The sequence below is a fragment of the Pezoporus wallicus genome, unplaced genomic scaffold (genome assembly GCF_028554395.1).
Source record: "Pezoporus wallicus isolate ANWC-B61680 ecotype Strahan unplaced genomic scaffold, APGP_CSIRO_Pwel_v1 contig_5418, whole genome shotgun sequence".
Classification (NCBI taxonomy): domain Eukaryota; kingdom Metazoa; phylum Chordata; class Aves; order Psittaciformes; family Psittacidae; genus Pezoporus; species Pezoporus wallicus.
In genome coordinates, this window is record NW_026640709.1 from 1816948 (window position 1) to 1843303 (window position 26356).

A 26356-nucleotide genomic window follows, 5' to 3' on the forward strand; every position below is an offset into this window, starting at 1 on the left:
TTAGCTCCATCACTATATTACTTGTAGGTAGAGGGGGGACAGGAGGAGGGTAAGGATCTTCTGACATTTTTTTGGACCACAAAAATGAGTTGAGACTTCTGAAGACTGAAATTCTGAAAAACAGAATACAAACCACAATACTGCATGATTGATAATCTCTGCCCTTCACAGAACTCAGTCACTTACAGAACAAGCTCAGAACAACCACATTTCATTTGAGCTCTTCTCTATAGTTATTCAGGAGGGGGGTAGGGTGAGAGGGAGGGGGGAACAATAAACCCAAACTATTTTAGATACTTATGTCTCTGACATCACAAGTTTCTCATTCCTAAACTCATCTGAGATTGTGGTGATTGTTCTGTACCAGCCATGAAGTCAGTGTATGTCAATTTTTTCTACAACACCCATTTCAAGATTACTACTATGGTGAGATGTCCTGTTAAAAAAAGGACAGAAACCTTTACAGTATCGAAGAAAGAAACCATCCTCAACCAGGATAAATGCAATGTACAGCTAAGGCAAATACATCCCTAAAGAAGTAACTGGTGACTGAGTTTGCTGAGAAGAATTATACTAAAGTGAATTCATGTCCATGAAATCTGCTGGAATGTTTCTCGCTCCTAAGAAATAGAAGACAAGTAGCAATGTCAGAACTCAAGTTTGCAGACTGAAAGAACAGATCAGATTTTGCAAAATGTTCTAGTTTCTTTACAGTGTGTCAGCCATGTCACTTAGTATTTGCAGAACATTTCAGTAATTTCTTAAGGGAAATCACACAATTTATATGCTCGTGCACAGCTCACTTCGTAACTACTAGTGCAAAACAGCTGACCAGGCTTTCCCGTGTGCCCTACTTTTGGATTCTTCCAAACAGAGATCCCATAGTTCATAAATGTATGACAAGAACCAGAAAAGGAGACTGACTGTCAGTATGATTCCTTGGACTGTTAATGGGACTAGTTTGCTGCTGGCAAAAACTGCAGTCTCATAACTCTCTCTTGGCTGTTCCCTTACCCTCTCCACTTTGGGATTGTACAGGCAATACCTCCTCTGATAGCTACTAAACTTGTCAAATCTATCTGTTATTGAGTCACCTTAATTTAGCAAGATTACAGAATGTTACAAAATACTTTTGGTTGTTTGGCTTTGGTCAAAGTGGCATGCTGAACCAGCTCACAGTATCTGAAAGTCAAGAGCATTGGCACAAGGGGCAGGAACAAGTGGTTGAGACCTCAAGGTAAAGAGGTGAGAACGGAGACAAGTAGAAACATGCCTCCAGCAGGAGAGAGTCAACTTAAATGGAAATTTACCTCATGAAACCATATTCTGTGAATTCACCCACTTTCTCTCACCCCTCAAAAATAAAAATAATAATAATTAAAAAAAAAACCTCAATAGCTACTGGTTTTGAAAGAGCTTTTAATCCTAAAAAAACCCCAAAACAAACCCCATAAAAAAAGCCCTAACCCAAGGAAACCATACCACAAAAAAAGCAACCACACACCTACAACCACTTGCACCTCTTCCTGAGGATATAAATAGGACAGTTAAAATCACAGAATCATAGAACAGTTAGGGCTGGAAAGGACCTTTAGATCATCTAGTTACAATCCCCCTGCCATGGACAAGGACACCTCACACTAAACCCAAAAGCTCTGTCCAACCTAGCCTTGAACACCACCAAGGAGAGAGCATTCACAACTTCCACAGGCAACCCATTCCAGTACCTCACCACCCTCACAGTAAAGAACTTCCTCCTTGTATCTAATATAAACTTCCCCTGTTTAAGTTTGAACCCGTTACTCCTTGTTCTATCACTACAGTCCCTAATGAAGAGACCTTCCCCAGCATCCTTATAGGCCCCCTGCAGATACTGGAAGGCTGCTATGAGGTCTCCACGCAGCCTCCTCTTCTCCAGGCTGAACAGCCCCAACTTTCTCAGCCTGTCATCATACCAGAGGTGCTCCAGTCCCCCCATCAGCCTTGTGGCCCTCCTCTGGACTTGTTCCAACAGTTCCATGTCCTTTTCATGTTGAGGACACCAGAACTGCACATAATACTCCAGGTGAGGTCTCACAAAAGCTGAGTAGAAAGGGGCAGGATCACCTCCTTTGACCTGCTGGTCATGCTTCTTGATGCGGCCCAGGATATGGTTGGCTTTCTGGGCTGCAAGCGCACACTGAACCTGGCTCATGTTCATTTTCTCATCGACCAGCACCCCCAAGTCCTTCTCCACAGGGCTGCTCTGAATCTTTTCTCTGCCCAGTCTGCTGTGCCTGGGATTGCTCCGACCCAGGTGTAGGACCTGGGTCGGAGCAATCTCTTTGAGAAAAAAAAACCCACCTTTTTTTCCTCAAAAGGCATAACCTGAGACACTATGGGTGTAAAGGACCACAAAATGTGCGTGTATCTTATTTCCTCTGAAATAAAAATGGTAAATCGAACACCCATGTCTTGAGAGCATTAAAGGAGATCCTACTGAAAAGTCTGAACATCTCTGCACATTCATGACTTGAAGATACTCAAGCAGCAGTCTCAATCTGTTATCTCTGCAAATAGTATAAATATACTGCATGAGAATCCATGTTTTTTTCTTTTTTCGGTGGTGTTTTTTTTTTTGTGGTTTTTGTTTTTTGTTGTGTTTTTGGTTTTTTTTTTTACACCATGGACAGCAGTAACAGATAAATCTTAATTTTCTGAATATTTACAGCAGAAGGCGTAAAATGGTACATTTACTTACCAAACGCTAATGGAAATAAAAGTACTACTATCTCAGCCATACATATAACTATACAATGGAATTCACATATGAGTAACCACTTGGTCAAAATCACCCTTACTTTATAGCTTCATAAAATTTATCATAATGATCTGTTAAACTTGTGGGAACAATGCCAACCACGACCGAGAACCTGATGGTGATTCCTTGATCATACTATAAATAAAGACTGCTGAGCAAACTTATACCATCTAGTAACTTAAAACACAGGTCATGATGAAAACCTGTAGAAAAATACTTCATGCAAAGTATTACCAAAATTTCACTATAGGATGCGAAAATTAGATTGCTTTGTGAGTAACCTACACTACTAGACTTCATAATAAAAAAGCGTAAGGAAGCTTCACAAAGGGTATAAAGACATAACATTAGAAACCTTGTGTGCCTTATAAAAACAGTGTCTCTTGCCTATTAAATAGAATTGGACTCTTGGGCGTGCTGTTAGCAATCAGTTACACAAATTAAGATAAAACCCTGACAGGAACATACTTCTTTCTGCAAAGTGAACTCAAGAACATAAGCACTGTGGCTGTAGAGCTCTTTCAGCTTTTTCACAGTTCAACTCTTTTGTCAAATCAAAGAAAGTACATTCAGTCTGGAGACCCTGTTAAAACAAGTGTTCTCTTTATTAAGAAAACATTAGAAAACTCTGATAAAAATCACAGGAATTTAAGACTCCCTTCTATGTGAAGAAAGACAAACCTTTTTCATATGTAGTGGTGCAATAATCCTGTCCATAAAATCCTATCATCACTTGAACTGTTGAACTAAGATACTAAACATCACTGTACAAGTCAGGGAAAAAAACACTGGTAAGCTAAGTGATGCAAGTCCCTCCACAGAACTCTCAAATCATACTATGAAACAAAGATTTAATGTCTAGAAAGGTGGGATTCAGCAGAAACCTCTCTTTGCCTAAGATCATTAAGTGAATCTTCTAGTAAAATGAACTAACACAGCATCTGAAGTATTTCCTCTCAATTCTTAAACTAATCAAGCTGATGATGACTCTTCAAACAGTAGTGTTAAAAACTTTGTTTAAAACCAACCTTTTCTTTCTTTGGTAGCATCTTTAAATCCTTCCCTCCCCTAAATTTCAAAGTTGGAAGCTGAATACTTAATTTTTGCTTTATTAAAAAAAAATAAATCTCAATCATCATTAATATTCTGTGCCAGTGAAGTGGATAAACAGTGAAAAGCATATTAACCTCTACTTTACACTTTGCTTAACTAGTATATAATTACTCTTTCAATAACCTACAACAACAACAAAAAAACCCACACAAACCACCCCAAACACCAACTCCAACACAAATTTTGCTCCATCACTAGAATCTTCTAAAGTGTCTGACAACTAAAATTAGTTCCATAAACTCATTACTACCACCCACTGCAATACAGAAAATTGGTTAACAGCAAGAGAAACTGGAAATCACAATACAGGAACAGCCAGTCTTCCTAGTTTTCCGTATACATTCAAAATTTACTAATTTGTCCCACTTTACCTTTTATAACACCTGAAACAAGTTTCTCAACAGAAAACCAGAAAAGAGGCAAAATATTTGGACATCGCTTCTACCGGAAATGAATGTGCATAAAAGTTAAGTTAAATCAAATTCTAACCAATGCAAGATAATGAAACTTCTCTAAAACAAACCTTTCCTCCTGGGGCTGATGTCAGATCTCAGCAATGCAGGTATTTCGTAATGGGGAAAGAGGAAGAGTGGTAGAACACCTTCAACTGATGAATGCAGTATATCTTTGAATTTTAACACTAAGTGAAGTACACTGATTAGGTATTACACAAAAGGGCACTAAATACTAAAAATACATTCAAAAAAAGTTATTGAACAATACTTAGACTCATTCACACATCCAACCCCTTAAAAAATACCTAAAGAGTAAGTTCTATGTGCCAGTGATGCAAATTATGTTTATATGCATTACAAAAACATAAGTGATAGAACTCTGTAAAGAAAATATCACAACACTTTCTTGCCCAAATATTCAGAACTCAGTCATCAGGTACTTCTGAGCCAGAAAGAGAGAAACTGTCCCAAAATAATTCTGAAGACAAACTATAAACAGCATAATTTCTAGCCACTTTAGGTAGCAGTGTCTTCACTAATCATTGTTTAGTTTCACTACAAAGAACCATAATATTGACTCCTTTGGAACAAACTTACTAGAAATTTGAGCTTCATAGGAACACACTGATGCCACCCAACTGAACACAAACAGCTATGAAATTGAAAACCCTAGAGCCAAATTTCCCATCATTAAGCTTATCTAAGAATGTAAGCTGCATATTTGGCAGTTCTGCTTTGGGTTAAAGAATAAAGCCTTCAGTAAATTAGTTTTTAACAAGTTTTACTTTACTAATCTTTTGAATAAAAAAGAACCATAATACTTTGGGCACAAGGTACTCTTTCTTAAATTCACATTTACATAACTATAAAAATACGACCTTCTGAGTTGAAGTATTACTTTGTAAATCCTTCAGCAAAATAATAATACTGGTTGCTGCCCCCTTATGCTGAAACCACAGACAGGCATTTTCTTCTAGAGCTAAGTAAACTAACAAGTTTTACCTACAAGACTGTATTGGTAACACTCCATGATACTGAAGCATTCCAGAAAACAGTGTTACAATTATGAAGTTATCCCAAACTAAAGTGATAACTGAACTGTGTTACTGGCATTCACCAGCAATGACATGACAGCTTGAAATATCCTCAGTGCTTCTGCCCTAAAACTGGCAGCCTTGCCCTAGTGCAAAACCAGGTGTCAAGACTTCAGTTGCTGCTCCACAGACCACCACCACAAGCTGTGTACAGTAGAACGCTAGTGAGAATGGATCTTTGTTTTCCCTGAGAAATGCCACAGAAGAGAATGAGAATGTAGAGGACAAAAAGAGGGAGGAATAAAAGGGGAGAGTCTAAAACCAAATAATATGGAGAGACACTCAATTTGAGAAACTGGAGTAATTTTTTCATTCAAACAAAAATCAAAAGAATAGCAAAGTCAAATTACTCTAAATTTCCTGCTTGAATAAAAAGCAGAATTCAGTGTCAAAGGGCGTGACTAAGATGACAGAAAAGACAGCAAGACCACTAACTGGATATGGGGCTTGGTGCCAACATAAGCACTTCCATACGCTGCTTGGGAAGCTGCTGCTGTCTGTATATGAAGTTTTTCATATCAAAGAGGTCAGCAAAAATGGTAACAGCAGAGTGAAAACTGTGGTCCACTGGAAGAAATAAACTCAATTTCCTGTGTGATGGGGTGGAAGTAGAGAAAGTGTATTTTCTCTGATTCAGGTATAGGAAATGTGGTGAAAATTAAACTGAAAAGGTTACATACCTAGAAAATAAACCAATCTAGTCTGGTACATCTACCTTGCAAGCAACAGGAAATGGCAGCAAATTTTGCAGACAAAACTCTGAATATCACTTTGAGGCACCAAAGCCATACCAGCAGCAGAACACACATCTTCACTGCAGTCACCCCAAACCAGTCAAGTTTATACAAGGGGTTTCAGTTGCCAAGCTTCATCCAGACCATAGCCACACACATCCCTAGGATCTCACAAGCAGCAAGAACTCCAGTTACTGTATGCCCAAGTCTGGTCACCGCAAAGATTGAAAATACTTGGCCCTTCTCTTGCCTGGCAATTTGAGAAGATCTGACCAGCTGAAACAGAAAACTAGTTTTCCTAAACGTACTTTCTCAAGATTTCGCAGCAGCAAATTCTCACAATGCATTATAGCAGCACAGCTAAAAAACTTCAGGATGAAACAATCCACACCACACACACCTCAAAACACACATATATCCGTGTTTTGAAACAATTGTGAATTACAGCCTCTACTTCTTGCTACTAGCTTTCCCACTTGAGCTTAGGATAAGATTCTGCAAGATGGAGACATCCTTTATTCTAAATCCCTTTCCTCACTTATTTTACTGTGGGTTTGGCATGACTAGAGCCTTCCACGAGCCACCTTAGTGAAATAAAATGGCAGAAAAACCCAGGAGAAAGATGCCTCCCATTCTCAATAGTGAAAAGCTCTAATGTGAGGTTATCTGCACATACAACAGTAGCCTCTTTCCATCACCAAAACAATTATATTTTTTTATCAGTTACAGACTTTTAAAAGCAAAATTGTTACCAACTGTTATTGGGTATAGAAGAGACACTTTATACCTAAAAAAAAACCCCAAAAAACAAAAAACGAAACAAACCAGACAAAATGTGCACGTGCTCACGTATTTAAGTGAAAGAACAAGTAAGATCCAAACCTACCCCAGAACAGTACTGTGTGATCAGTAACAAGATCAGAGAAGTACCCAAAGGCAACGGAGAAAGAGAGGCATACCTGCCCTGCATATCAGATAAAATCCAAGGTGGCAGTGATGCTATATGCTTTCTCAATTTCGGAACTTTACAAACATGGAGTAGGATTTTTGGGTCCCACTTACAAATGCGAGCTTCCAGCTCTGACAAAAATAAGAATTACAAAATCAATTAGAATGCAATCCAGTAATATTACCCAGTGCAAACAAAACTACTATTTAAGCAGTATTATCTTGATGTCTTCCTAAATCACTGCAGGGTCTAAAGATCAGCAGCATCAATGAGAAACACAACAAAGTCTACACATGAAAAAGAGAAACGCACAAAAGGACATACAGTTAAGGAACAGCCTACACAAGTTAAATAATGCATTATTAATTATAGAAACAACAGGACTAGTCAACAAAGATTAGAGAAAAAATTGGTTTGCTTACAAAAATAAACAGCTTACAAAAGTCATTAAGATTTTACGGAGGACAGTCCACAAAAGGATCCAAATAGCTGCATAAACTGAAAAAGACATCCAAATACAAGGATATCATTTTAGTCAACCCATCACACAGCTATAGCAGCTAAACAGTATTGTTAGGACAGTGTTGCAGGCTCCCTCCATCCCTCAGCTCAAGGGGAGGAGTGTCAGGATCTCAAAATGTCTCAACAATTTTTTTCAACCAGTAATTTTTCACCACCGGACTGAGTGAAGATAATTATGAAACCTAACATGACTGTAGGTCAATTATAAAGTCTCCTAGCACAATTTTTAAAGTACCTCTCAGTATAATGCCTGAAACAAAATACATTTTAAATCTGTAATAAAAATACTTTAGTCAATATTTCCAGTGAGCTAGAAGAGACTGGGAAATTCTGCATAACAACAAAGCCCACAGCTATGAGTTCAGAAGACTAAAATGAAGTGACACTCAAGTCCCAAGGTCCGGCACAACTGGCAGTGGCTTGAAATTAATAAACCATGCTGAATTTAATTTCTGTGCCATGCTAACCAGACTACCCAAGTTCTTGACCACTTATTAGCTCAGGCACACGCATTTTAACCACAAATAAAGCGAATGTGGCTCTCGGACAATAGCTTGCCCCCTCCCTGATACTCCAGTGCATCCCATCCCACAGTACAGCTCTGCAGTGTGCTGGCCAGGTGACAGGCTAGTGTCTGGGCACCAACTTTAAACTCCTTTACTCACTTGAACACACAACTGTTGTTCTTACAGATACTGCATAGGCTCATTATGAAGCCATTTAATATAGTCCTTCAGGCAAATTTGAATAGACTGAAAATACTATTAACACAGAATTTTAACTGACAATTGAAATATTACACACTGCACCAGTAAAATCAGTTCTGGTAATACTTCAATTTTGTCATAGTAAGAAAGTTCAAAAAGTAAAGCAGATGCTGCAGTCCTGTATTTTCCATTTATCAGATGTACAAAAGCAAGTCTGTGGTTTAGGAGTTCCTCTAAGACTAGAGATCAAGAGCAGGTAGCAGACATACGAAGCAGTATTAGATTTCTAAAAAGCCCAAAAGCTTAGCCCAACTTCTACCCAGCAGGTACACTGTGAACAGCGCTGGTACCTTACTTGAAAGCAGCTCCTCAGACAACTGTACAGAGGTGTTTCATTAGCAGCTCCACACATTACTTCCTTTTCCACCACCCCTCTGAGCACTCGTTACATGCACTCTGTGATGGTAGGAAAAAACCCCAAGGTTCCAAGATTATGCTTTCTAATTCTACAGATTGAGAACATAGGTTCTGGCCTCCTGAACAAGCGCTGCAATACTGTTCACATGCCAATTACTCAGAGCAATCAAGTGGCAATTCTGGTCATTGTGTTCAATCTTAAGTGCCAAATCAACCAACTGTGTTAATAAGGTAAATCAAAGCAAGTTTATCTGATTTTCTGGGAGTCTTGACAAGAATTTCTAAATTTTTAGCTGATGGTAAAAAGTAATGATACTTGGGAAACAAACAAATTCTGGGATGTAGGTTATCTATTGTCCATTATTTCTGTTTTGTCACTGCAGACTGAATTATTACAATGCAATTTAGGTCAGGTTATACCTTAAATCCATTTTAAGATAATCCACGTAGTAGCCATTAGTGATTGTAAGTGGAAACAACAGATTAATCATACAGGAACCCTAATACTTCCAGTAATGCATTCAATTTTCTAAGTCAAGTCTACAATCTTTGCTTTAAAGCTTCAGAAATTTACAACTTCTGAAATCAAAGCAACCATTTTATCCTTCTGACATACCTGTTTACCAGAGACACTCTGTTAAAGTAAAACAGTTTTATCCCAGTCAATTTAAAGAAAGCATTTGGGAGGAGCTGTAATTCTCTCTGGTCGTCAAAGACTGCAAATAATCTTGGCAATGCAGGCATAGAATTTTGTTTCAGCACTATCAAGGCTACAATGCCTGCAATAAAATTTATTTTTGCAAAGCCAAAATAATACAGCAAAACCAGGAAGGTTTATGTATGCCACAGTCAAGACTTCATTCAACACTCCCGAAGTTTTGGAACTTGAACCAAAAGTTTCACACGCCCTTTTCCAACTGATCAATCTGTTGGAATATACTTGTATGTCTGGGATGTATCTTCAACCTGAGCTCAGCATCCGCATTCATAACCTTTTTGTTCTTGATGAATTCTACAATTATGAAGAGATCAAACTAATTCCAGCTATACAGTCAACATTCACAGATTAAAAAAATACGCTGAGTTCCAAGGGGGGGGGGGGGGGATTAAAAAAACAAAAAACCAAACCCCCCCAAAAAACAACAACAAAAAAATCACCTAACAAATTCTGTATTGAAATCAGAACCTATTATTTCAGGTCAATGGGATTTGTGAGTATTTTCATACTCCACAAACTCAAATAATTCTAAGTATGTGCCTATACTCTACTAAGACCAGTTCTGGAATTCTGAATACAAACAAGGGGTATTTATTACCGAACTTTCAATTTTAACAAGCTAAAACCATGAACATACTTCTCATGCTTTCTTATTCCTCTAAACTTGAAGCACGCATCCTAATAGCTCCCACGCACAATACTTCAGTCTTATTTTGAGCAATAGGTCTTACCATTTTTTAACAATGTCCGTATTTTACTTTTGGTTCTGCACAGCCTGTGGTTGTGTATATTAAAACTGATGCAGTGCATTTCTGGATGGCTCTACACTGCAAGTCTGGAAACCAAAGCCAGTGAAAATTTTATCTGCTAAATAAATTTTTTTCAGAAATATAAGATTTTACTAATACAATGATATATGAATCCTTGATACCTGCAGTGGTGTAATTCTCAACAATAATATGCTTGATTGTTTATAGGCTTCTCAAAGAACAACTCCGAAGTTAGACATGGAGTTTGTTGCAAAGAGATCATAAAATAAGGCAAATTATTATTTCTCCTCATGTTACTCATCTCAAATAAGGCTGCATAGGAAGCCGAGTTGAAAAGACAGCAAGTTTAAACTAAAGATGTTAATAAACAAGCTCTAGCAAATCTTGTTGTAGCAGATTAAGTTACTATCCTCAGCTGTAGACTATTCTCCCATCAGAAGTCACTGATCCCAAAAGCAGAGTTGGCAGAAGGGAGCATGTGCTGACACCTCAGTCACTTCAATATTAAGACCAGCACCTTAATTTGGGTCAGATATTGCACTATGAACTGTAAAGACAGGAGTAAGCACCTATGAACTATAGCGGAGGAGTTAAGCAGGGAAAGGTTAAAACCAGACATCACCAAATTTGGCAAGATTTCCCAGAGCTGTTATGAAAATGTAAATTTCTTCTAAAGTAGACGAATCAGATGTTCCACTTGTCACAAATCCACCCAAAAATACAAAACTCTTGCCAAATGTTTCAGAAGCACAATATGAACTGTTAAAACAATTAGAAATTAAGGCACTCATTAGCCACCTTAGGTATCTTAAAGGCTGAATACTCAATTTCAAATCAGCTTTAACAAATCAAAAACTGAAGTTTTGCATGGAATTTTAATCATCACATGAAGTTGCAACTACAGGAGTTACAAGGAGCACTAACGCACGTAATACCAAGAGAACAGCGTTAAATATCTAAGATTTGACAAGAGTGTGCACTTAAGAGGGAACATAAACTAGCCTACATTTACTACTCAGCCACTTAGGTATGCAGCTAAAGTCATGAAATATTTGTGTAGAAAAGACTTCAAAAATATTGACAGGAGGAAAACCTGTATGAAGTTCTCACCAACAGAAGTCAGAAACTGGCTTAGGTATCAAAGTATATATAAATTCAAACCTGCAACTCAAGCTGTTGAATTAAGAACCCCAAATATGCAAGTATTTAATAGCTGATGAGTACAAAAGTGGTATTTCAGATTGTGTACAACCTATTAAGAAAAGTTCTTGAAATCTGTACCATGCAGTTATCACCCTAATACCTTTCTTTAGGATTAAACACATACAATGCTTTATATAGGGTTTATAAATTATGAACCACTACTGATCAGCCATGGAAATCACAGTGAAGGGTTCAAAAACCTTGTACGTAATAAGCAGGCCTAACTGGTCACTTCTGCAGATTGCCTCCTTCCACTCACCTTTATCTGATATTTTTAGCTTCCAAGATTCCTCTGCTTCTCCGAACATCATACAAATTCCAAGGTCAGCATCATGCAGATACATTTATAAGAGGGCCCTACACAGCTGTGCGCATTGTCCACTGACCAAAACTACACTGTTAACACAGAATCCCAAATGAGTCAAATATGACATTTTTGTAGACAGGAGCTCACAGTTATTGCATTATTATATTGCTGATCTGTTTTGATAATCTCTTGAGATTTTACAGCTCTTCAGTTCCCCCCTTTTTTAAAAACAAACCAACCTTCAAAAACCCCGCGCTTGTTACATGCTTGTAGCCCAGTGCAACACAGTATCTGATCAAATAGGCTACCACATTTTTACAGAACAAATTTCAGGAAGGTGTATAAAACACGGTTTCTGACTGTTTAGGATAACATAGAAATACCCTAAGGAGTCAGACCAATGATCCATCAAGCCCAGAACTCTTCCATCTGGCAGTGGCAACCACAAATGCTGTTCAGGGATAACTTATGCACCCAGAAGTTTGACTGTTGAAGGACATCAAATGGTACATCCCTATTCAATTATGAACCATTAAATCTATCTGTCAATGGATCAGCTGCCTGCAAATCTGTATAACCCCTTGTTTGAAGATGCCAATATTGGTTGCCTCCAGAAACTCCTATGGCAACAAGAGCCATAGGAGTTCACCACCCAGAATGTGAAGAAACAGCTTCTTGTATCTGCTTCAAACCTATTATTTGAATCAACTGCATAGTGCATTTGTAAAATCCACTGCCTTGATGGGTTCCCCCCCCCCAAATTTCCATCATACCAGCTTCCAAGTGAAAGGTTCCAGTCTTGCCAGTCTCTTCTTGAAAGGTTCCATCCCTTCATTTTTTGTGCCCCCCCCCCCCCATTTTTTTTTTGTGTGTTCTGCTGTTTACTCCCTTTAAATGCAGAGACCTGAACTGTAAACAGTAATGAAGATCAGCATGGTTTTGCATAGCTGCAATATGATGTCTCCTGTCTTCTGATGCATTTAGCATTTTGTTGGCTTTCTGGGTGACACACTACATAAGGCAAAGCAAACAGACACTATGGTTAAAGATAAGTTTCTCAACAGTTCTACAGAAACTGAGAGTCTGGTCCAATTTTACTACACGTCACAGACCCAACACACATTTGCTAAAAATTATTTGTTGAGCTCCTGGCAGTGAACTACTCTGTTTTGCACAGTACTAGATAACAGTTATCATTATGTACCATAAAAAGCAATATTCCTACTTAACTTCACTCTTATTACAGAAAAACTTGGCACTGAAATAGAAGGAGTAACTTTGAGTGTATCAAAGTTGTCAAGAGAACACAAGCACCAGAAGATCTGAAGAGCCAGGATGGTAGTGCAACATGAAAGAAATGCTAAGTATAGGCACTGTTATACAGGTCAATCCAACCTTAAGACACAAGGCAGTAACATAATGGGAAGAGAAAGCAAAAGGTTGTAAGACAACAGAATAGGAATGGTTTGATCCAGCACACAGAACCTTTGTTTCCTTCCCGATATTGTCCATCTTTCCTATCTAGAGAGACTGGAGGCTAAGAAAGACCTTCATGCTTGAAGGTCTGCAGAAGGAAAGGATGCAAGAAAATGAGCAACAGAAAAGTTATCAAACAAAAACCAGGAAAATTAAACCCGGAAAGATCAAAGGAAAACCAATACATCATGACTGTTCAAAACTGATCATATGACTACTTCCTAATAGCAGTAAGCTTACTAGTCTAAACAAGACACTGATAGCAAAAGAGGAATGTTTAACCTAAAAATTACTTCATAAGCAACAAGTCAAAATAACTGCTGCTTCAAAAGTTCATGTAATTAGATGCAGAGTTCTCTTTTTCAGTCAAGAAGAAACAGCTCTTCTCTGCACCTCATTCTGACCTCTCCTTCCCTGAAAATTGGCAAAAGCTTGAAGAAAGTAATGACATACAAAATACATAAAAATAACTGGTCTTTAATGGCTTTTAGCCTCTTCTGTTATCTTAAAACCATCCTCAGGATTTTTTTCTTTTGGGAGGAAAGACAAGTGACATTTACTTTTTGGATTCTTGGCTTTCCTTGGGATGCACTTTAAGTCTTTAATCTTTACATTTCGCTTGATGAGCCAGCGAAGAAAAAAAATTTAAGTAGGCTAAAAAGTAGAAAAAGTGTCTATCCTACTGCAGAATCCTCAGGTTGCCACGTTCCTTCTCTTTCAAAAGAAGCCAAGTAACTTGCCTCTTCAGAGTTGTAGCTAGCCCTCATCACACCGGCTTGAAGAAGGATACTTTGTCAGGAAGCCATAGGTAACAAAGTCTTGAGAGGATTGTAACCCAACTAGATAAATATTCTATGAACAGGCAATAATCAAACTGATAATTCAATGGAAGAAGTCTGCAAATCTAGTAACAATGCTCCAACTGATTTTTAGTGCTATTTATACTCTCAAAAAAATAAAGATGTGAAACAGACAAAATCAAAAGCAGTACTGCTGGGCTCATAAGTCATTTAGTCAGTTAGCCCAACAAGACAATGCTGAGCTGATCAGCTTTTATCTCACTTTAAGACACTGTGCTAATTCCTCCCTGTAAGTAATTAGGTTACTAATTTAGAACACATCATTATTGGAAAAAAAAAGAAAAAAGGTAAGAGCTTGCATTATGTTTGTTTTAATTATCTTACAATAACAATTACCACCTTTAAAGACATATATCCAGCTCCATTTCAATGCACTTTTCTCCTGCATCTGACAACTTCTAATACCTTTCAAACAAAATGTAAATGCTACTGCATAGCAGCACTAAGCAATTCCATCACCACTTGATCCTACAGGAACCGATTCTGCAGAAAGCACGTGATGTCTGCTAATGCTATATTCTCCCACTAACCCAGGACCAAGTTTATCTGCTGACATCATATGCCCTTTCAGATATCAGGAAGAGATTTGCTCTCTGAAAACAAGAAATATAATCAATATAATACAAGCCAATACAATCCAAAGCCTCACCTGTTTGAAATCTCAATGCTTAACCTGAAAGCATGAGTTTTACCTTCAGAGGTGAGAACATTAGAAAATAGGTCATATCAGAGGAATTAGCAACATGTACTCTTAGCTAGTACATGCAAGTAATTTCTATGGTGCACAATGCAACTTATCTGTATCACAGTTTTTCTACAAAAGCAACTTGAATTTTCTTGGCCAAGGTGCACTGCATTAATCCATGATTAAGCAATCCCAAATTTCACTAGCAGTAACTGACAAATCAATGCCAATTTGATAAAATGAGACAAACAAGATGACAACAAGTTCTCAACCATGACACTGCAGGAACACTGCGTGATCCAATATTAGCTTTATGCACAGTGGTACTACATGATAAAGAAAAAGTTGTCATGATATTTTTGCTGTGCTGAAGAATTTAACCTAGTATTGCAACCACCACACAGAATAACATTCTTTCCTCCTTAGATTTCTCCCCTGCCACACTAAAACCAGCTGCTAAAGAAGTTATTAATACAGAAGTCATTACCGAAGCATATTACCTTCATTGACCTTAATGATGAATATCATTCCAGTTAAAGAAACACTTAGATTTGCAAGGCCAGGCTGGACAGAGCCATGGGTGGCATGGTTTAGTGTGAGGTGTCCCTGCCCATGGCAGGGGGGGTTGGAACTAGATGATCTTAAGGTCCTTCCCAACCCTACCTATTCCACGATTCTACATTTGAATATTCATTTGAGAGCCGACTTTGCTCTCTCTGCCACCCAAACCAAGATCAAGATTTGCCTCCAGGGAAATGGAGAGGCGATGGGAAACATCAAAAGTGAAGTAATTTCTCTCAAGTCTTTTTACTAAGACAACATACCAGTTACATATGACCTGCCTTCAGCCTTGAACACAGTGAACTTTTAGAGTACCAGGATTCTTTCGTAAACACCTCATTAAACACAAGTCACTCTATGCCATCACACTGCTAACAACAGCTTACACATACATCACTGTAAATCTTCTACCTATACTGTCGAAATGAGAAGTGACTCTTTTAGGCACCAATATATATTGTTCTCCTCTGATCTCACAGAACACCACTAGTACCTAAATGAATACTTTTCCAGCCCCTTCTTCCTGACTTTAAAAATACATGCTTATCCTTGGAAACAGACTTGGAATGCATACGGTCACCTCCTAGCACCGCTACCAGGTCAAAGAGCAGCTGCTGAGGTTGCACTGGCACTTCCTGGTTATCAAAGGTTTTTAGTTTTGCTAATTCAGCTTTGTAGAGAGCTTGAAAATACAACTTCTCACCATGGAAATACGAAAATTCACACCAAGTACTCAGATAATGGCTGGTGCACATACACAGATATGTGCTTTAGATGCTAACATACTATTGAGTTTCTTTACAAAAGGAGTACTTGACTGTCCTATCACTTACCAGAAATCTAAACTACTCCCCATCCCCAACCAAAAAAGAAAACCAAAACCCAAACACATTTGAGAGTCTTCTGAATCATCTGTTATGGCCAAATAACCAAGTATGACCTTCCAACAGTTTCCCCACATGACGAATACAAGTCAAGAATGAAACTTCAGGTTTGGTTTCTATCTTATTTTTCTTAAGAAAAATCTTTTTTTACAGAATTTGTATCTATTATATCATCTATTGTTGAGTTAGAACTTTTCAGGAAATACGGAGTTTATTTTCTATGCTGATATAGTATATGCAGCCAATTCAGATACGGTTTAAGACTAGCAACCATGAGCTTCACTGTCGCATGTATCAACTGTTAAGCCTTTTCTCTAATTCTAGGAAAGGCATTTAAAAAATGAGATATACTAGAGGCAAACCCAAGTATTAAGAATGTTAACATTAAATCACATAAACTATTTCTTACTCATTATTTTTCTTTATAAGATAATTATGTCCAACCAGAACAAAGACCTGTTGCAACAGGCAAATCGCTTTAAGGAAACACAAGGTACTGAGGTGATCTTTATATAAAAGGTAATAACTACAGGTATGTTGAAATATTTATATCTAATTATTTGGCATCTTATAAGAAAGCAGAATTAGATCCACAAGCACTCTAAACACCATGCCACCTACTAGACTCCACAACTCATAGAGATAAGCAACCAAGCTTCACTCTACAACGAAAAGGGTACATATTACTGGTGCTGTTCAAGTATCTTATACTTAACATGAAGAGGAATTGCCCAAGTCAGCCAAGAATAAACATAAAGAGAATGTTCAGAGATTTAGGTCTACAGAATTTCACACCATGCTAGGGGAAGGGGGGGTGGGGGGAATTAAATATCTTTCATCTACTCTTTTAATACTTGCCTTTAACAAGGAGACCTGGGTTCATATCACAAATTAGTACTCAATCATGCTTCTTTCCAGCCAGCCCCTGGGATACATACCCCACTCACTTCATTCCTAAGGGAATACTGCTCCTCAGGAATAAAACTGACTGGTGTCTGGAAGCACCTCACACCTAAACACCCATGGCCTGGCAGTTCAGGCACTCCCTTTGGGAACTGACAGATGGGGGGGGTGGGTGTCAAATTCCCCCAAAGAGTAGAAGGATTTGAACCCAAATCTCAACATACTGGGTAGGTACTCAAACCGCTTATCCATCTGTAAAGAAATGCAACATCACATCCTTTTTTTCTAGGATACAAAAAAACCCCAACATTATGCAAGATTTCTGTGTTTCCTGCTTTACAGTATAGAAGCATTCCTTACACAATTGTGCTAATGGTACCTCTGCTTGCTTTCTAATTTTCTAATTTAACTGATGCAAGCTTTGAGAGTTATGGCATTTTTTTCTTCCCACACAGCTATGTATTCGTATGCAATTAGACAGCCTTGCAGTATAAACCAAGTCTTTACTAATATGCATACACAATTTATCAGCTCTATTAAAAACAAAACCCAAATAAAAAAGCCACAAACAAACAAACAAAAAGAAAACAACACACAAACCACAAAAACCCAAAGCTTCCTTTAAAATAGCCTGGTACATAAACTAGTCGTAATTTCCTCTTCTTGCTCAGAGCTCTCCTTCACACTTTAGTATGAGTTACACTTAAAATATTTTGTCATATAACCACACTGGAAGTGCAGGAAGGAGGATGTGTCCATAAAATGCGTTTTTTGCCAGAACAGTTGTACTGAAGAAAACTCCAGAGTAGATAACTATAGTAGAAAAAAAATCATTTTGTCAACATGCCTGATTTTAAACCACAGTATAAACTGTTTCCACTGACTGAGTTTTCTATCACAGACACTGCAGCAAACCTTTTCAAACAAACGCCTCTGTGCCCATTAATAAAAACAATAGAGCAGTATTTAATTTATATTTACAAGAAGTCTTGAGGTTTTCTGATGACCAAAGCAGTAATTAACGTTCCAAATACCGTAATGTCAAGCCACTCTGCAGCACTACCTGTCACACTACAGAAGTGCTTAAAAAAAAAAAATCTAGCTGCTAGAACATTTAAGAATTTTAACATGACATATTAATACAAATCCAAATCCTGTTACCTAAGAAGTAGAGACTGCCTGAAATAGCCTTCAGCATTCTAAAACCCCAACACTGTAAAAGAAGGGCACTTAAAAGTGCAAACTGGAGAAAAATAAAATTGGTAGCTGAAACAGGTAGTTACAACAGTTAGCATCTGAAGCTAAGATCCAGTCTTTGAGACAGAATCTGCATGTAAAAATGCCACAGGATTTTTAAGACCCCACAACTTCAAACTGTAGCAAGAGATTTTAATTAAAACCCAGCAAACGGAAACGTTATGAAAATATAATTATTTACATGGGAAAATATGTGGATGCATATGAAGTTCAGACTACGTTAAGTTCTCTGCATCTATAACCCTCGGTATGAAGGCAACCCTATACATCATATTTTTACAGCTTCTACATCACATATTGCTATGGTAATGAAACGTGCCTGATGCCCCTCAGTGGGTAGCTCCTGTAGATTCCTAAGGTAGCTAAATCAGTCTAGTAAAGAAACATCTTGATTTACATTTCTAAGTAAGTTCTGATATTTTGAAAAGAAACTTAATAAAAGTTAAGTAAATTCATAATCTTTAATATCGCCTTATTCTACATAGCAAAAGCTACCACCCACTGCTATTCCATATATTGCAAGGCAAGATGACATACACTGGAAATATATAAAATCAGAAAGAGCTACTTTGAAAAGTGTTAAGTGATCATGTATTAACATTTAACTCTGTATTATTAATGGTTAATTAAATGTAAAATTCTAGCACGCTGGTTCACAACATCCTACAATATATTTGATGCCTTATTAAACCACCTACAATACTAACCATTGGTTAAGCTTTTAGTATGTGAAATACTGAATTTGTTTGGACCACAATATGTTGAAAAACAGTTCACATGTGTATAAACCAGCCAGACTCTAAAGTGACGTCTAGATTTGCAATAACAGCTCTAAGATTAAGAAAAAAGATGTACTACATGTGAAAACTCAGAGGACAGAATAAAACCAAGACTGTAGGGTTGTATGCCTAATTAAATACAATACAGAATTCTCCTGGTTTTGACAAATTCAGGGAAAACACTTCAATCCTCCAAGAAGACAGAAAAGTCCCTTTAAAGATAGGAATCTGTGCACTGAAGCAGCAGACACTTAGGAAAAGACCACCACCAGTCTCGAGAAGTCTGACTGTAGTCGCTGATCGTCACTTACCTAAAATACAAGTATTTTTTCCTAGTAAGTGAGCTGTGGAACTAGTTTATGACCAAATAATTCCATTACAGAGGCTTTAAGAATTACCTTTTAAAAGAAAAAAGCCTCACAGCAGTGGTTTATATTTACCCCTTTAAATATATCTCGTTCTTTTTTAGGGATCTGTCCCACGTGAGACATTTAAGAACATTATTACTTTAGACAGATTTTTTTAAATGTTTTCCTAAAAGGCCAAGTACAAGTTAATTTAATTTTCTTGTGCAGTCCATCTCACTAGGCTCAAAGTCACGGTGCACTTTGTTTCTTGCCTGCAGAGCCTCTATCACAACACGGCTACAGCGCCTGTCCCTCAGCCAGGGAAGCACCACCACCCCCAAATACCGCCAGCACAGGCTTTCTGAAAGCGAAGCCGTGCCAAGCCAGGGCATACATTAACCACTGCAGACTATAAAATACACTGGAAGTTGCTCCTATCCAGCCTACTCTAACTGAACCCTGCAACGCTTCATAAATCAACACGAAGCGATCTCTTTACAGTGGCACCATTTCCAAACACAGAACTACCAAAAGGTCTGAACTTCAGCCGCAAGTTTCTCCCCTCATTAAGCCATAAACACACACCCCTACAACCACGCAGGGAAAGCACACAGCCAAACACAAGAGGGTTTTCTTACAACTCCGGGCCTAGGTTTACCGCGCCCGCCCGGGGGGCGCCCCGCGGGAGGGCGGCGGCGGGACTGGGTCTCAGGAGGCCGCCCAGGCCACCACATTCACCCCCACGCTCCCGCAGCGGTACCGGCTCCGGGCGCCCAGCGGCGCAGGCACCTGTAGCCGCAGCAGCCAGGGCCACCCCTCCCGGTCGGAGCACAGCCCGGGACACTGCCCGCGCGGCGGGGGACGACAAGGTACCCCGAAAACCGTCGAGCTCTGGCCCGGCCACACCGGCCCGCTCAGACACGGCCCGGCCGGACCCCCAGGCCTTTGCGGGCGCCGTGGCAGTGGGGCAGGCTTCCCGATAAGCCGAAACTGGCGGCTCCGCATCTGGACCTGTTGCTCGCACGCCGGACGCGAGAACGCGGACTGCGCTCACTGTCCTTCTCTCACCGTCGCTAACACGCTCCAGCTCAGCCGCCGACTGGAAGTTAAGGTCGCCCACACCTCGTAGCACCGCTCCCCCAAAACACCACCAAGCCAGCCGGCCTCAACCCCCGCGCAGCTGCGCAGCCGCCGCCCAGCCTAGACCTGCCCTGCCCGGCCCGGCCCGACCCAGCCCTGCCCCCCGTGCCCGTTCCAGCGCCGGCCCCCAGGCCCGTCCCAGCCCAGTCGCGCAGGCGCGGAGCCGCCCCACAGCCTCCGCCGGGGCCGCACCGGCCGCTGACTGGGCAGGGACGAGACTGGGCCTGGTAATTTTGCGCCCCCTGCCGGCCTTGGTCGGTGCAGCCTGAACGGTCGCAGCCGTGCTCACGGCTGGCGGGCTGGATTTTACCTCGGAGCCCGCTGAGAGGCTGGGGAGGGTATAGAAGACATGGCACTGCTCCAGTGTCTCCATCTTCCCGCAGCGATATTCCGTCTTTCTACCACAGTGCTCTCCGCAACCGGGAGAGGCAGCATCACGGGAGCCCCTGTGCCCTGGATTGAGGTGGTTTGTCTGCGGGCTGCCCCTTCCTCCTCTCCTGCCTCCTCTCCTCCCTCCATCTGCTTCCTCTTGCCCACTGTGCTGCTGCCTGCTGCAGCTGGCGTGTGTCCTGCTTGCACCATGCCTCTGCAGTCACTTTCTCCTCCACCCTCCTTGTCAGTCCCTACATTCTCCTTGTAGTTCTGCTGAAGCCACAACCCAAGACTGAGTGCCTCCTCCGGGCTTCGGCTAGTTATGGGGAGAAAAATGTTTATACTCTTATCTGAGAGTCCAGTCCACTTTTGGGAGACAGGAGGGAGGCTGAGGCAAGAAGGCACCCAGAGCACAATGTGTGGAGCAATAAAGGAAACAGGACATTACAAGTAGTTTCACCGTTTTTTTTCCTATCCATGGCTGTTTCACAGGACCAAGGAAACTTCAGTGCTGCAGTTTAGTCTTTGAGCTGAAAACGGCATCCCTGGTTTTTCAGGCTAGCCTGCCTAGATCATTGCCTGAGGCACCAGAAGAAATGTTCCACATAACAAGGCTAGAAAAAGGCTTTCTGAGATCACTAAAAAGTCCTAAAGATATTCCTGCATTAGTCCACCTCTCCTTACTTCAGTTTAACTTTTTATATATATCTGTCATTTAACTTTGTATCATTCTCCATAGTGAACTCCAGATAGACTTTGAACTTCCTCTAATTTTACCCTATACCATGGTTTTTTGGATCCTTTCTAAAGATAGACACAGTCCAAATAACAACCACAAGATTCCAGGGTTTTCTTTCCTTGCTATGTGGAAAGGCCAGCTGACCTGATACATCCTGCCCAGCTACCTGCAGAGGAAACTGAAAGTGTTGCACTTCTTCACACTGTGACTCAGATTCCTTGGGATGTCTTCTTGTTTGCTGTGTTCAGGGCAGCAATGCATTGTATCTGTGTTTAACCAGTTGTTTCTGTTCTGACCAATAACAAGGGTCTTTGTATCAAGTGAGCAAAACTGCAGCGCTGCAGAGAATACAAATGTTGTTAGACTGCAGAACTGTGTATTTGAAAAATAAGGAGGGAAAACATGACATTTGTAATTCATGTCTGAGCAGCACCATGCATGATTCTTTTCACCTTAGTAAGAAAATGGTGAAAATTCACATGAACCCTTTTTTACAAACAACTTAGGCAAAGAACCTGAGAACCAGAAATGAGCTTTTTCAAAATATGATACTTACCTTGAAGATATAATGGCTGCAAAAACTAGCTACTTGGTAGTTCATCAGTTGGCTTTTGACTGTTGTCATCCTCATCCAAACTGATTGCCAGTTTACTGTTTTTTCTGCATGCAAGGTTGGGATGATCTAACAAAAACTCTGATTACAGTTTCCCTTGGCTGATGGCATTTCTTCTTCCTCTCACAGAAAATCTCATTGCCTCTCATTGCATGTTGACCAGTAGCCAGTTTTTAAACCAGGGTAAGGGAATTGTATTTAATTGTTGTGCAACTTGTTGTAGAGCGGAGAAGGATTCACATCAGTTTCTGTTTCTCTCCTTTATTCTTTTCTATCTGTAGCTGGTTTTAATCTTTTGCCGGAAAGGGTTTAGCAAAGCAGGTTTTAAGACTGAGCTTGGGATATCCTTGCATATATCTGCTTAAAGATCTGTTTGTTTCTTTGGTAACCAATCTCCTCCCTTGGGCTTTCACAAACCCTAATATTAGCCGTGCCCAGCTGGCAAATCCATTCATAAGATATTTGAATGAGGTGTGCTTGGCTAATTGTATCCACAGATTAAAATACTCTGTTAGGCAAAGAAACTGTCATACCTGAAAATATTTCACAATAGCACACAGGATCAGCAGTGTTACTTGTGAAGACTCAGACAACCTTTCTTTTTTAAATCGTGATACCAATTTAAATGGACAGATCTGATGGTTCATTTTGCCTTGTGGGTGCTATTTGGTGATATGCTGAGGATACAGAAATGGCTGTGAGAAAATAATTTTGGCTTGAATATAACAAAATATGAGAATAATAAAAAAAAGATACAGAGAAGAAAGGCAAATGGGAGATGAAGGAGGACAACAGAAAGATGATTGGGAAAACCAAAACTTTTTAGTCTTACTTTGTTTCGTCTTAGCTAATTAATATTTTTTATGTAGTATCCACTAAAAGCTCTTGAAGGAATGAGAAAACTGTTTACCAAAGCACTACAAACCTTACTGTTCCGTCTCTTGTTCAAAGTTTTCAATTGGCATTTTAAGCAAAAAGGAGCTGGAAAGAAATATCCAAGTGATACCTTTTGTGATCTTAGATCCTAGAACATTTTAAACATGATTTTTCTATGATTTTACTATCAGGGATTATGATATTATGGGAACATTGAAGCATGCTTGCAGCTACAGAACCAATGTATTTAGGCAACTTAATTTATTATTGAAGAACCTTCTTTTTTTAGATTGATGCATTCATTCCACAGACAAATACTTTTTAACAAAGAAAATGTTCATCTTTGATAAATTGAATTTGAATTGCTGTCAGTGTTTGCCAGAGAGGTGCAGATATAACTTTTGATTGGTCTAAATCTGTCTGATTGTAATCAATTGAAAAGAAAACAAAAATCTGTCTCAAACTGAGGCATCAGCCTAACATAGAACAAAATGTTTTCTTTGAAACCATTGCCCTCTGGAGGAGGAATGAAAAATCACAGAAGGGTAAAAATTCCCTTTTATGTCACTGTTTAACTGAATTTATGCTTTACAGCCCGTGAGTGGCTCTGTAGGCTGACACGAAAATGAATGCTCTGTCAGAAGAGCCGCAGTGCATATGTCAGTGAAGGCTGGGGAACTAATCCCCATCTGTCTGTCACATCACTCTCCTCCCCTTTATCTCTAAACTCTTTATCTCTAAACTCACTGAACAACCATTCTACAGCAGATGTACTTTCTCTTCCAACTTCATCTTGGATCCCTTCCAAGCTGGTGTCATCCCTCTATTTGCCAGAACATTTATTTTTATGCAATCCCTAAAGAATTCTTGCCTGCTTGATGTCAGACTCCGTTATTTCATCCTCTTTCTTGACCTGTCTGCTGGGTTTGGATTTTGGGGGTGTTTCCTTGTTTTGTTTGGTTTGAGTTGGGTTTTGCTTTTTTGGTTTTTTGTTTGTTGGTTTGTTTTTTCGGGGGTTTTGTGTGTGTGTGTGTGTGTGTGTGTGTGTGTGGTTTATGTTACTTTATTTTAAATTATCTTGATTACCCTTTCCTTCTTGATCTTTCATTCTTGCCAGGTTTTTAGAAATCATGTTCTCTTTATCTCTGCTTTCATGTCTGGCATCTATTTAAATAGACTCTTTTCCTCCTGTCTCTGAGAACTTCACAGGGATTTTTCCCTTGGCCTTTAGGTATTGATAGCTTACATCTTGGATAATCACATTTAAAAGTCACCTTTAACTAAATATGAAGGAAAGGAAGTTCCTTCCTGCTCACACTTTACCTGTATATTCTCCCTGTGTTGCAGAGGAAGTGACAGTATCTCTCACAATGGTCTTTCCAGTTTGATTTATAGCAATCTGATGTTTCCTGATTACAAACCTGGTGATTGTTTTAACCCTAAGTAAGACACGTGCACCAGCAGTATGAAAGACTATAATAGCAGCACTAGTCCACCTGTAGGCCTACTGTGTTTAGTACCTAGTGTTCCAAAGAAGAGTGCAATGCACAGCAGTCCAGAAGCTAAATTGACTATTAAGCAAGGGAAAAACCAAACATCTCTTGGCCTCCACAACCCAGTAACAGAAACCCTGAATTTTGAAGTTAATACAGCAGTCCAATTTAATTTCAGTCTTCCTTTAACTAAGACAAGAAATACCAAGGATTCAAATACGGTCATGTTTTTCTCTTTGAAAGCACTAGAACTATTTCTTACTTCCTATCCAATAACAACATTTTGCACTCATGTTCCTCTAAGTGACTGAAACATCTTCCTCACTGTCTTCTAGTACCCTTTGCCACTCCTTAATCCTTCAGATCCAAAATTGCACAACTTCAAGTAAGGTCACAGTATTTACAAATAGGGTCATAAATCCAGCAGTTCAGCTGTAGAAAAAGATTAATCTCCAAATGAGAGGTCTCAAGCCTGGGAGTACTATTCATCTCTCAGTGAGAGGTCTTAAACCCAGAAGTAGGAATCATTCCCAGAAGATGAGTGACCTAAATTAAACCTGGAAGTGAGGTTGTTAATGTAACAGGTTGGGACACTATTTCTAATCCAGAAAAATAATGGACAATAAAAATTTTCTTTCTTGCCACTGTTTTCCTTTCCCTTTTTAAGTTATACTCAAATTATGATTACCTTATCTGTCTCTATGTGTTTGCTGCTTCTTGTTCTTCCTTCAGTAGTTTCTCCTTGGTTTTGTATGTTACTCTCTTTATGTTCGTATACCTGTGTACCTTTTTGATATTGTTGCTGTCATCTGTGTGCCTTCCTTTGCACAACTCTCCATCTTTTGTTTGATCTTGAATACATCTGGAAAGATCTGAAGGACATATTTAAGTCTTTCTGGAAAAGAAATCCTGCTTTGCTATTTATAAAAATTATTAATTTGTACCAAGATGCACTCTGTTCTTCCCTGATTTGCCATTTGCAAGCTGGATGTATCCTAAAGCCCAAAGTCAAGACAAGTTTATGTTTGGATTTTACTGATAACATCCTTTGCTGTCAAGTTGCATATGCTTTTTTTTACTGGGTTTACCTGATGGTTTGATTACTTTGTCTTAATCTGTAAATACAGGGCAAAAGCCACTTTTTATTGCTACTCTTTTTACTCTTTTCTATTCTCAGCTTCTTATTCTCATACACATACATAAATAAAAAGAAATAAACACCTGTAAGTCACAGATCTGTGAGAAAGTAGGGGAAGAACCAACAAAAAAGACAACAGAAGTTTCAGCAGTTGATACCATCTAAGGAAAATACTTAGGAGGTAAATCCTATGACGTTTGTGGATTTAGATTCTCCCCAGGTGCGATTGTTTTTCCGAAAAGGCAGCTTAGTAGTGGTAATTATGACAAAACCCTCCTATCTCATAATGCTGCAGTGTAAACCTTAAGCTTTGTATATTTGTCAATCAAATGCATGACACTACAGTATACTGCACATATTTTATAAACGTGAAATGTAATAAATCTTTCTCTTGAAAGCAAACTAGATGTACAATAAGATAGCTGTAAGATATAGTAAAATATA

General features: G+C 39.2%; 1 protein-coding gene across 1 annotated transcript in view; it reads right to left on the reverse strand.

The window, feature by feature from the left end:
* The window catches only part of PALS1 (protein associated with LIN7 1, MAGUK p55 family member), a 55327-nt gene extending 34693 nt beyond the window's left edge, over positions 1-20634 (reverse strand). Inside the window, exon 1 of the mRNA XM_057420169.1 lies at positions 20610-20634. The gene's annotated coding sequence lies outside the window, so the exon portion shown is untranslated. The remainder of the gene's footprint in view (positions 1-20609) is intronic.
* Between the last annotated feature and the right edge of the window lie 5722 nt (positions 20635-26356).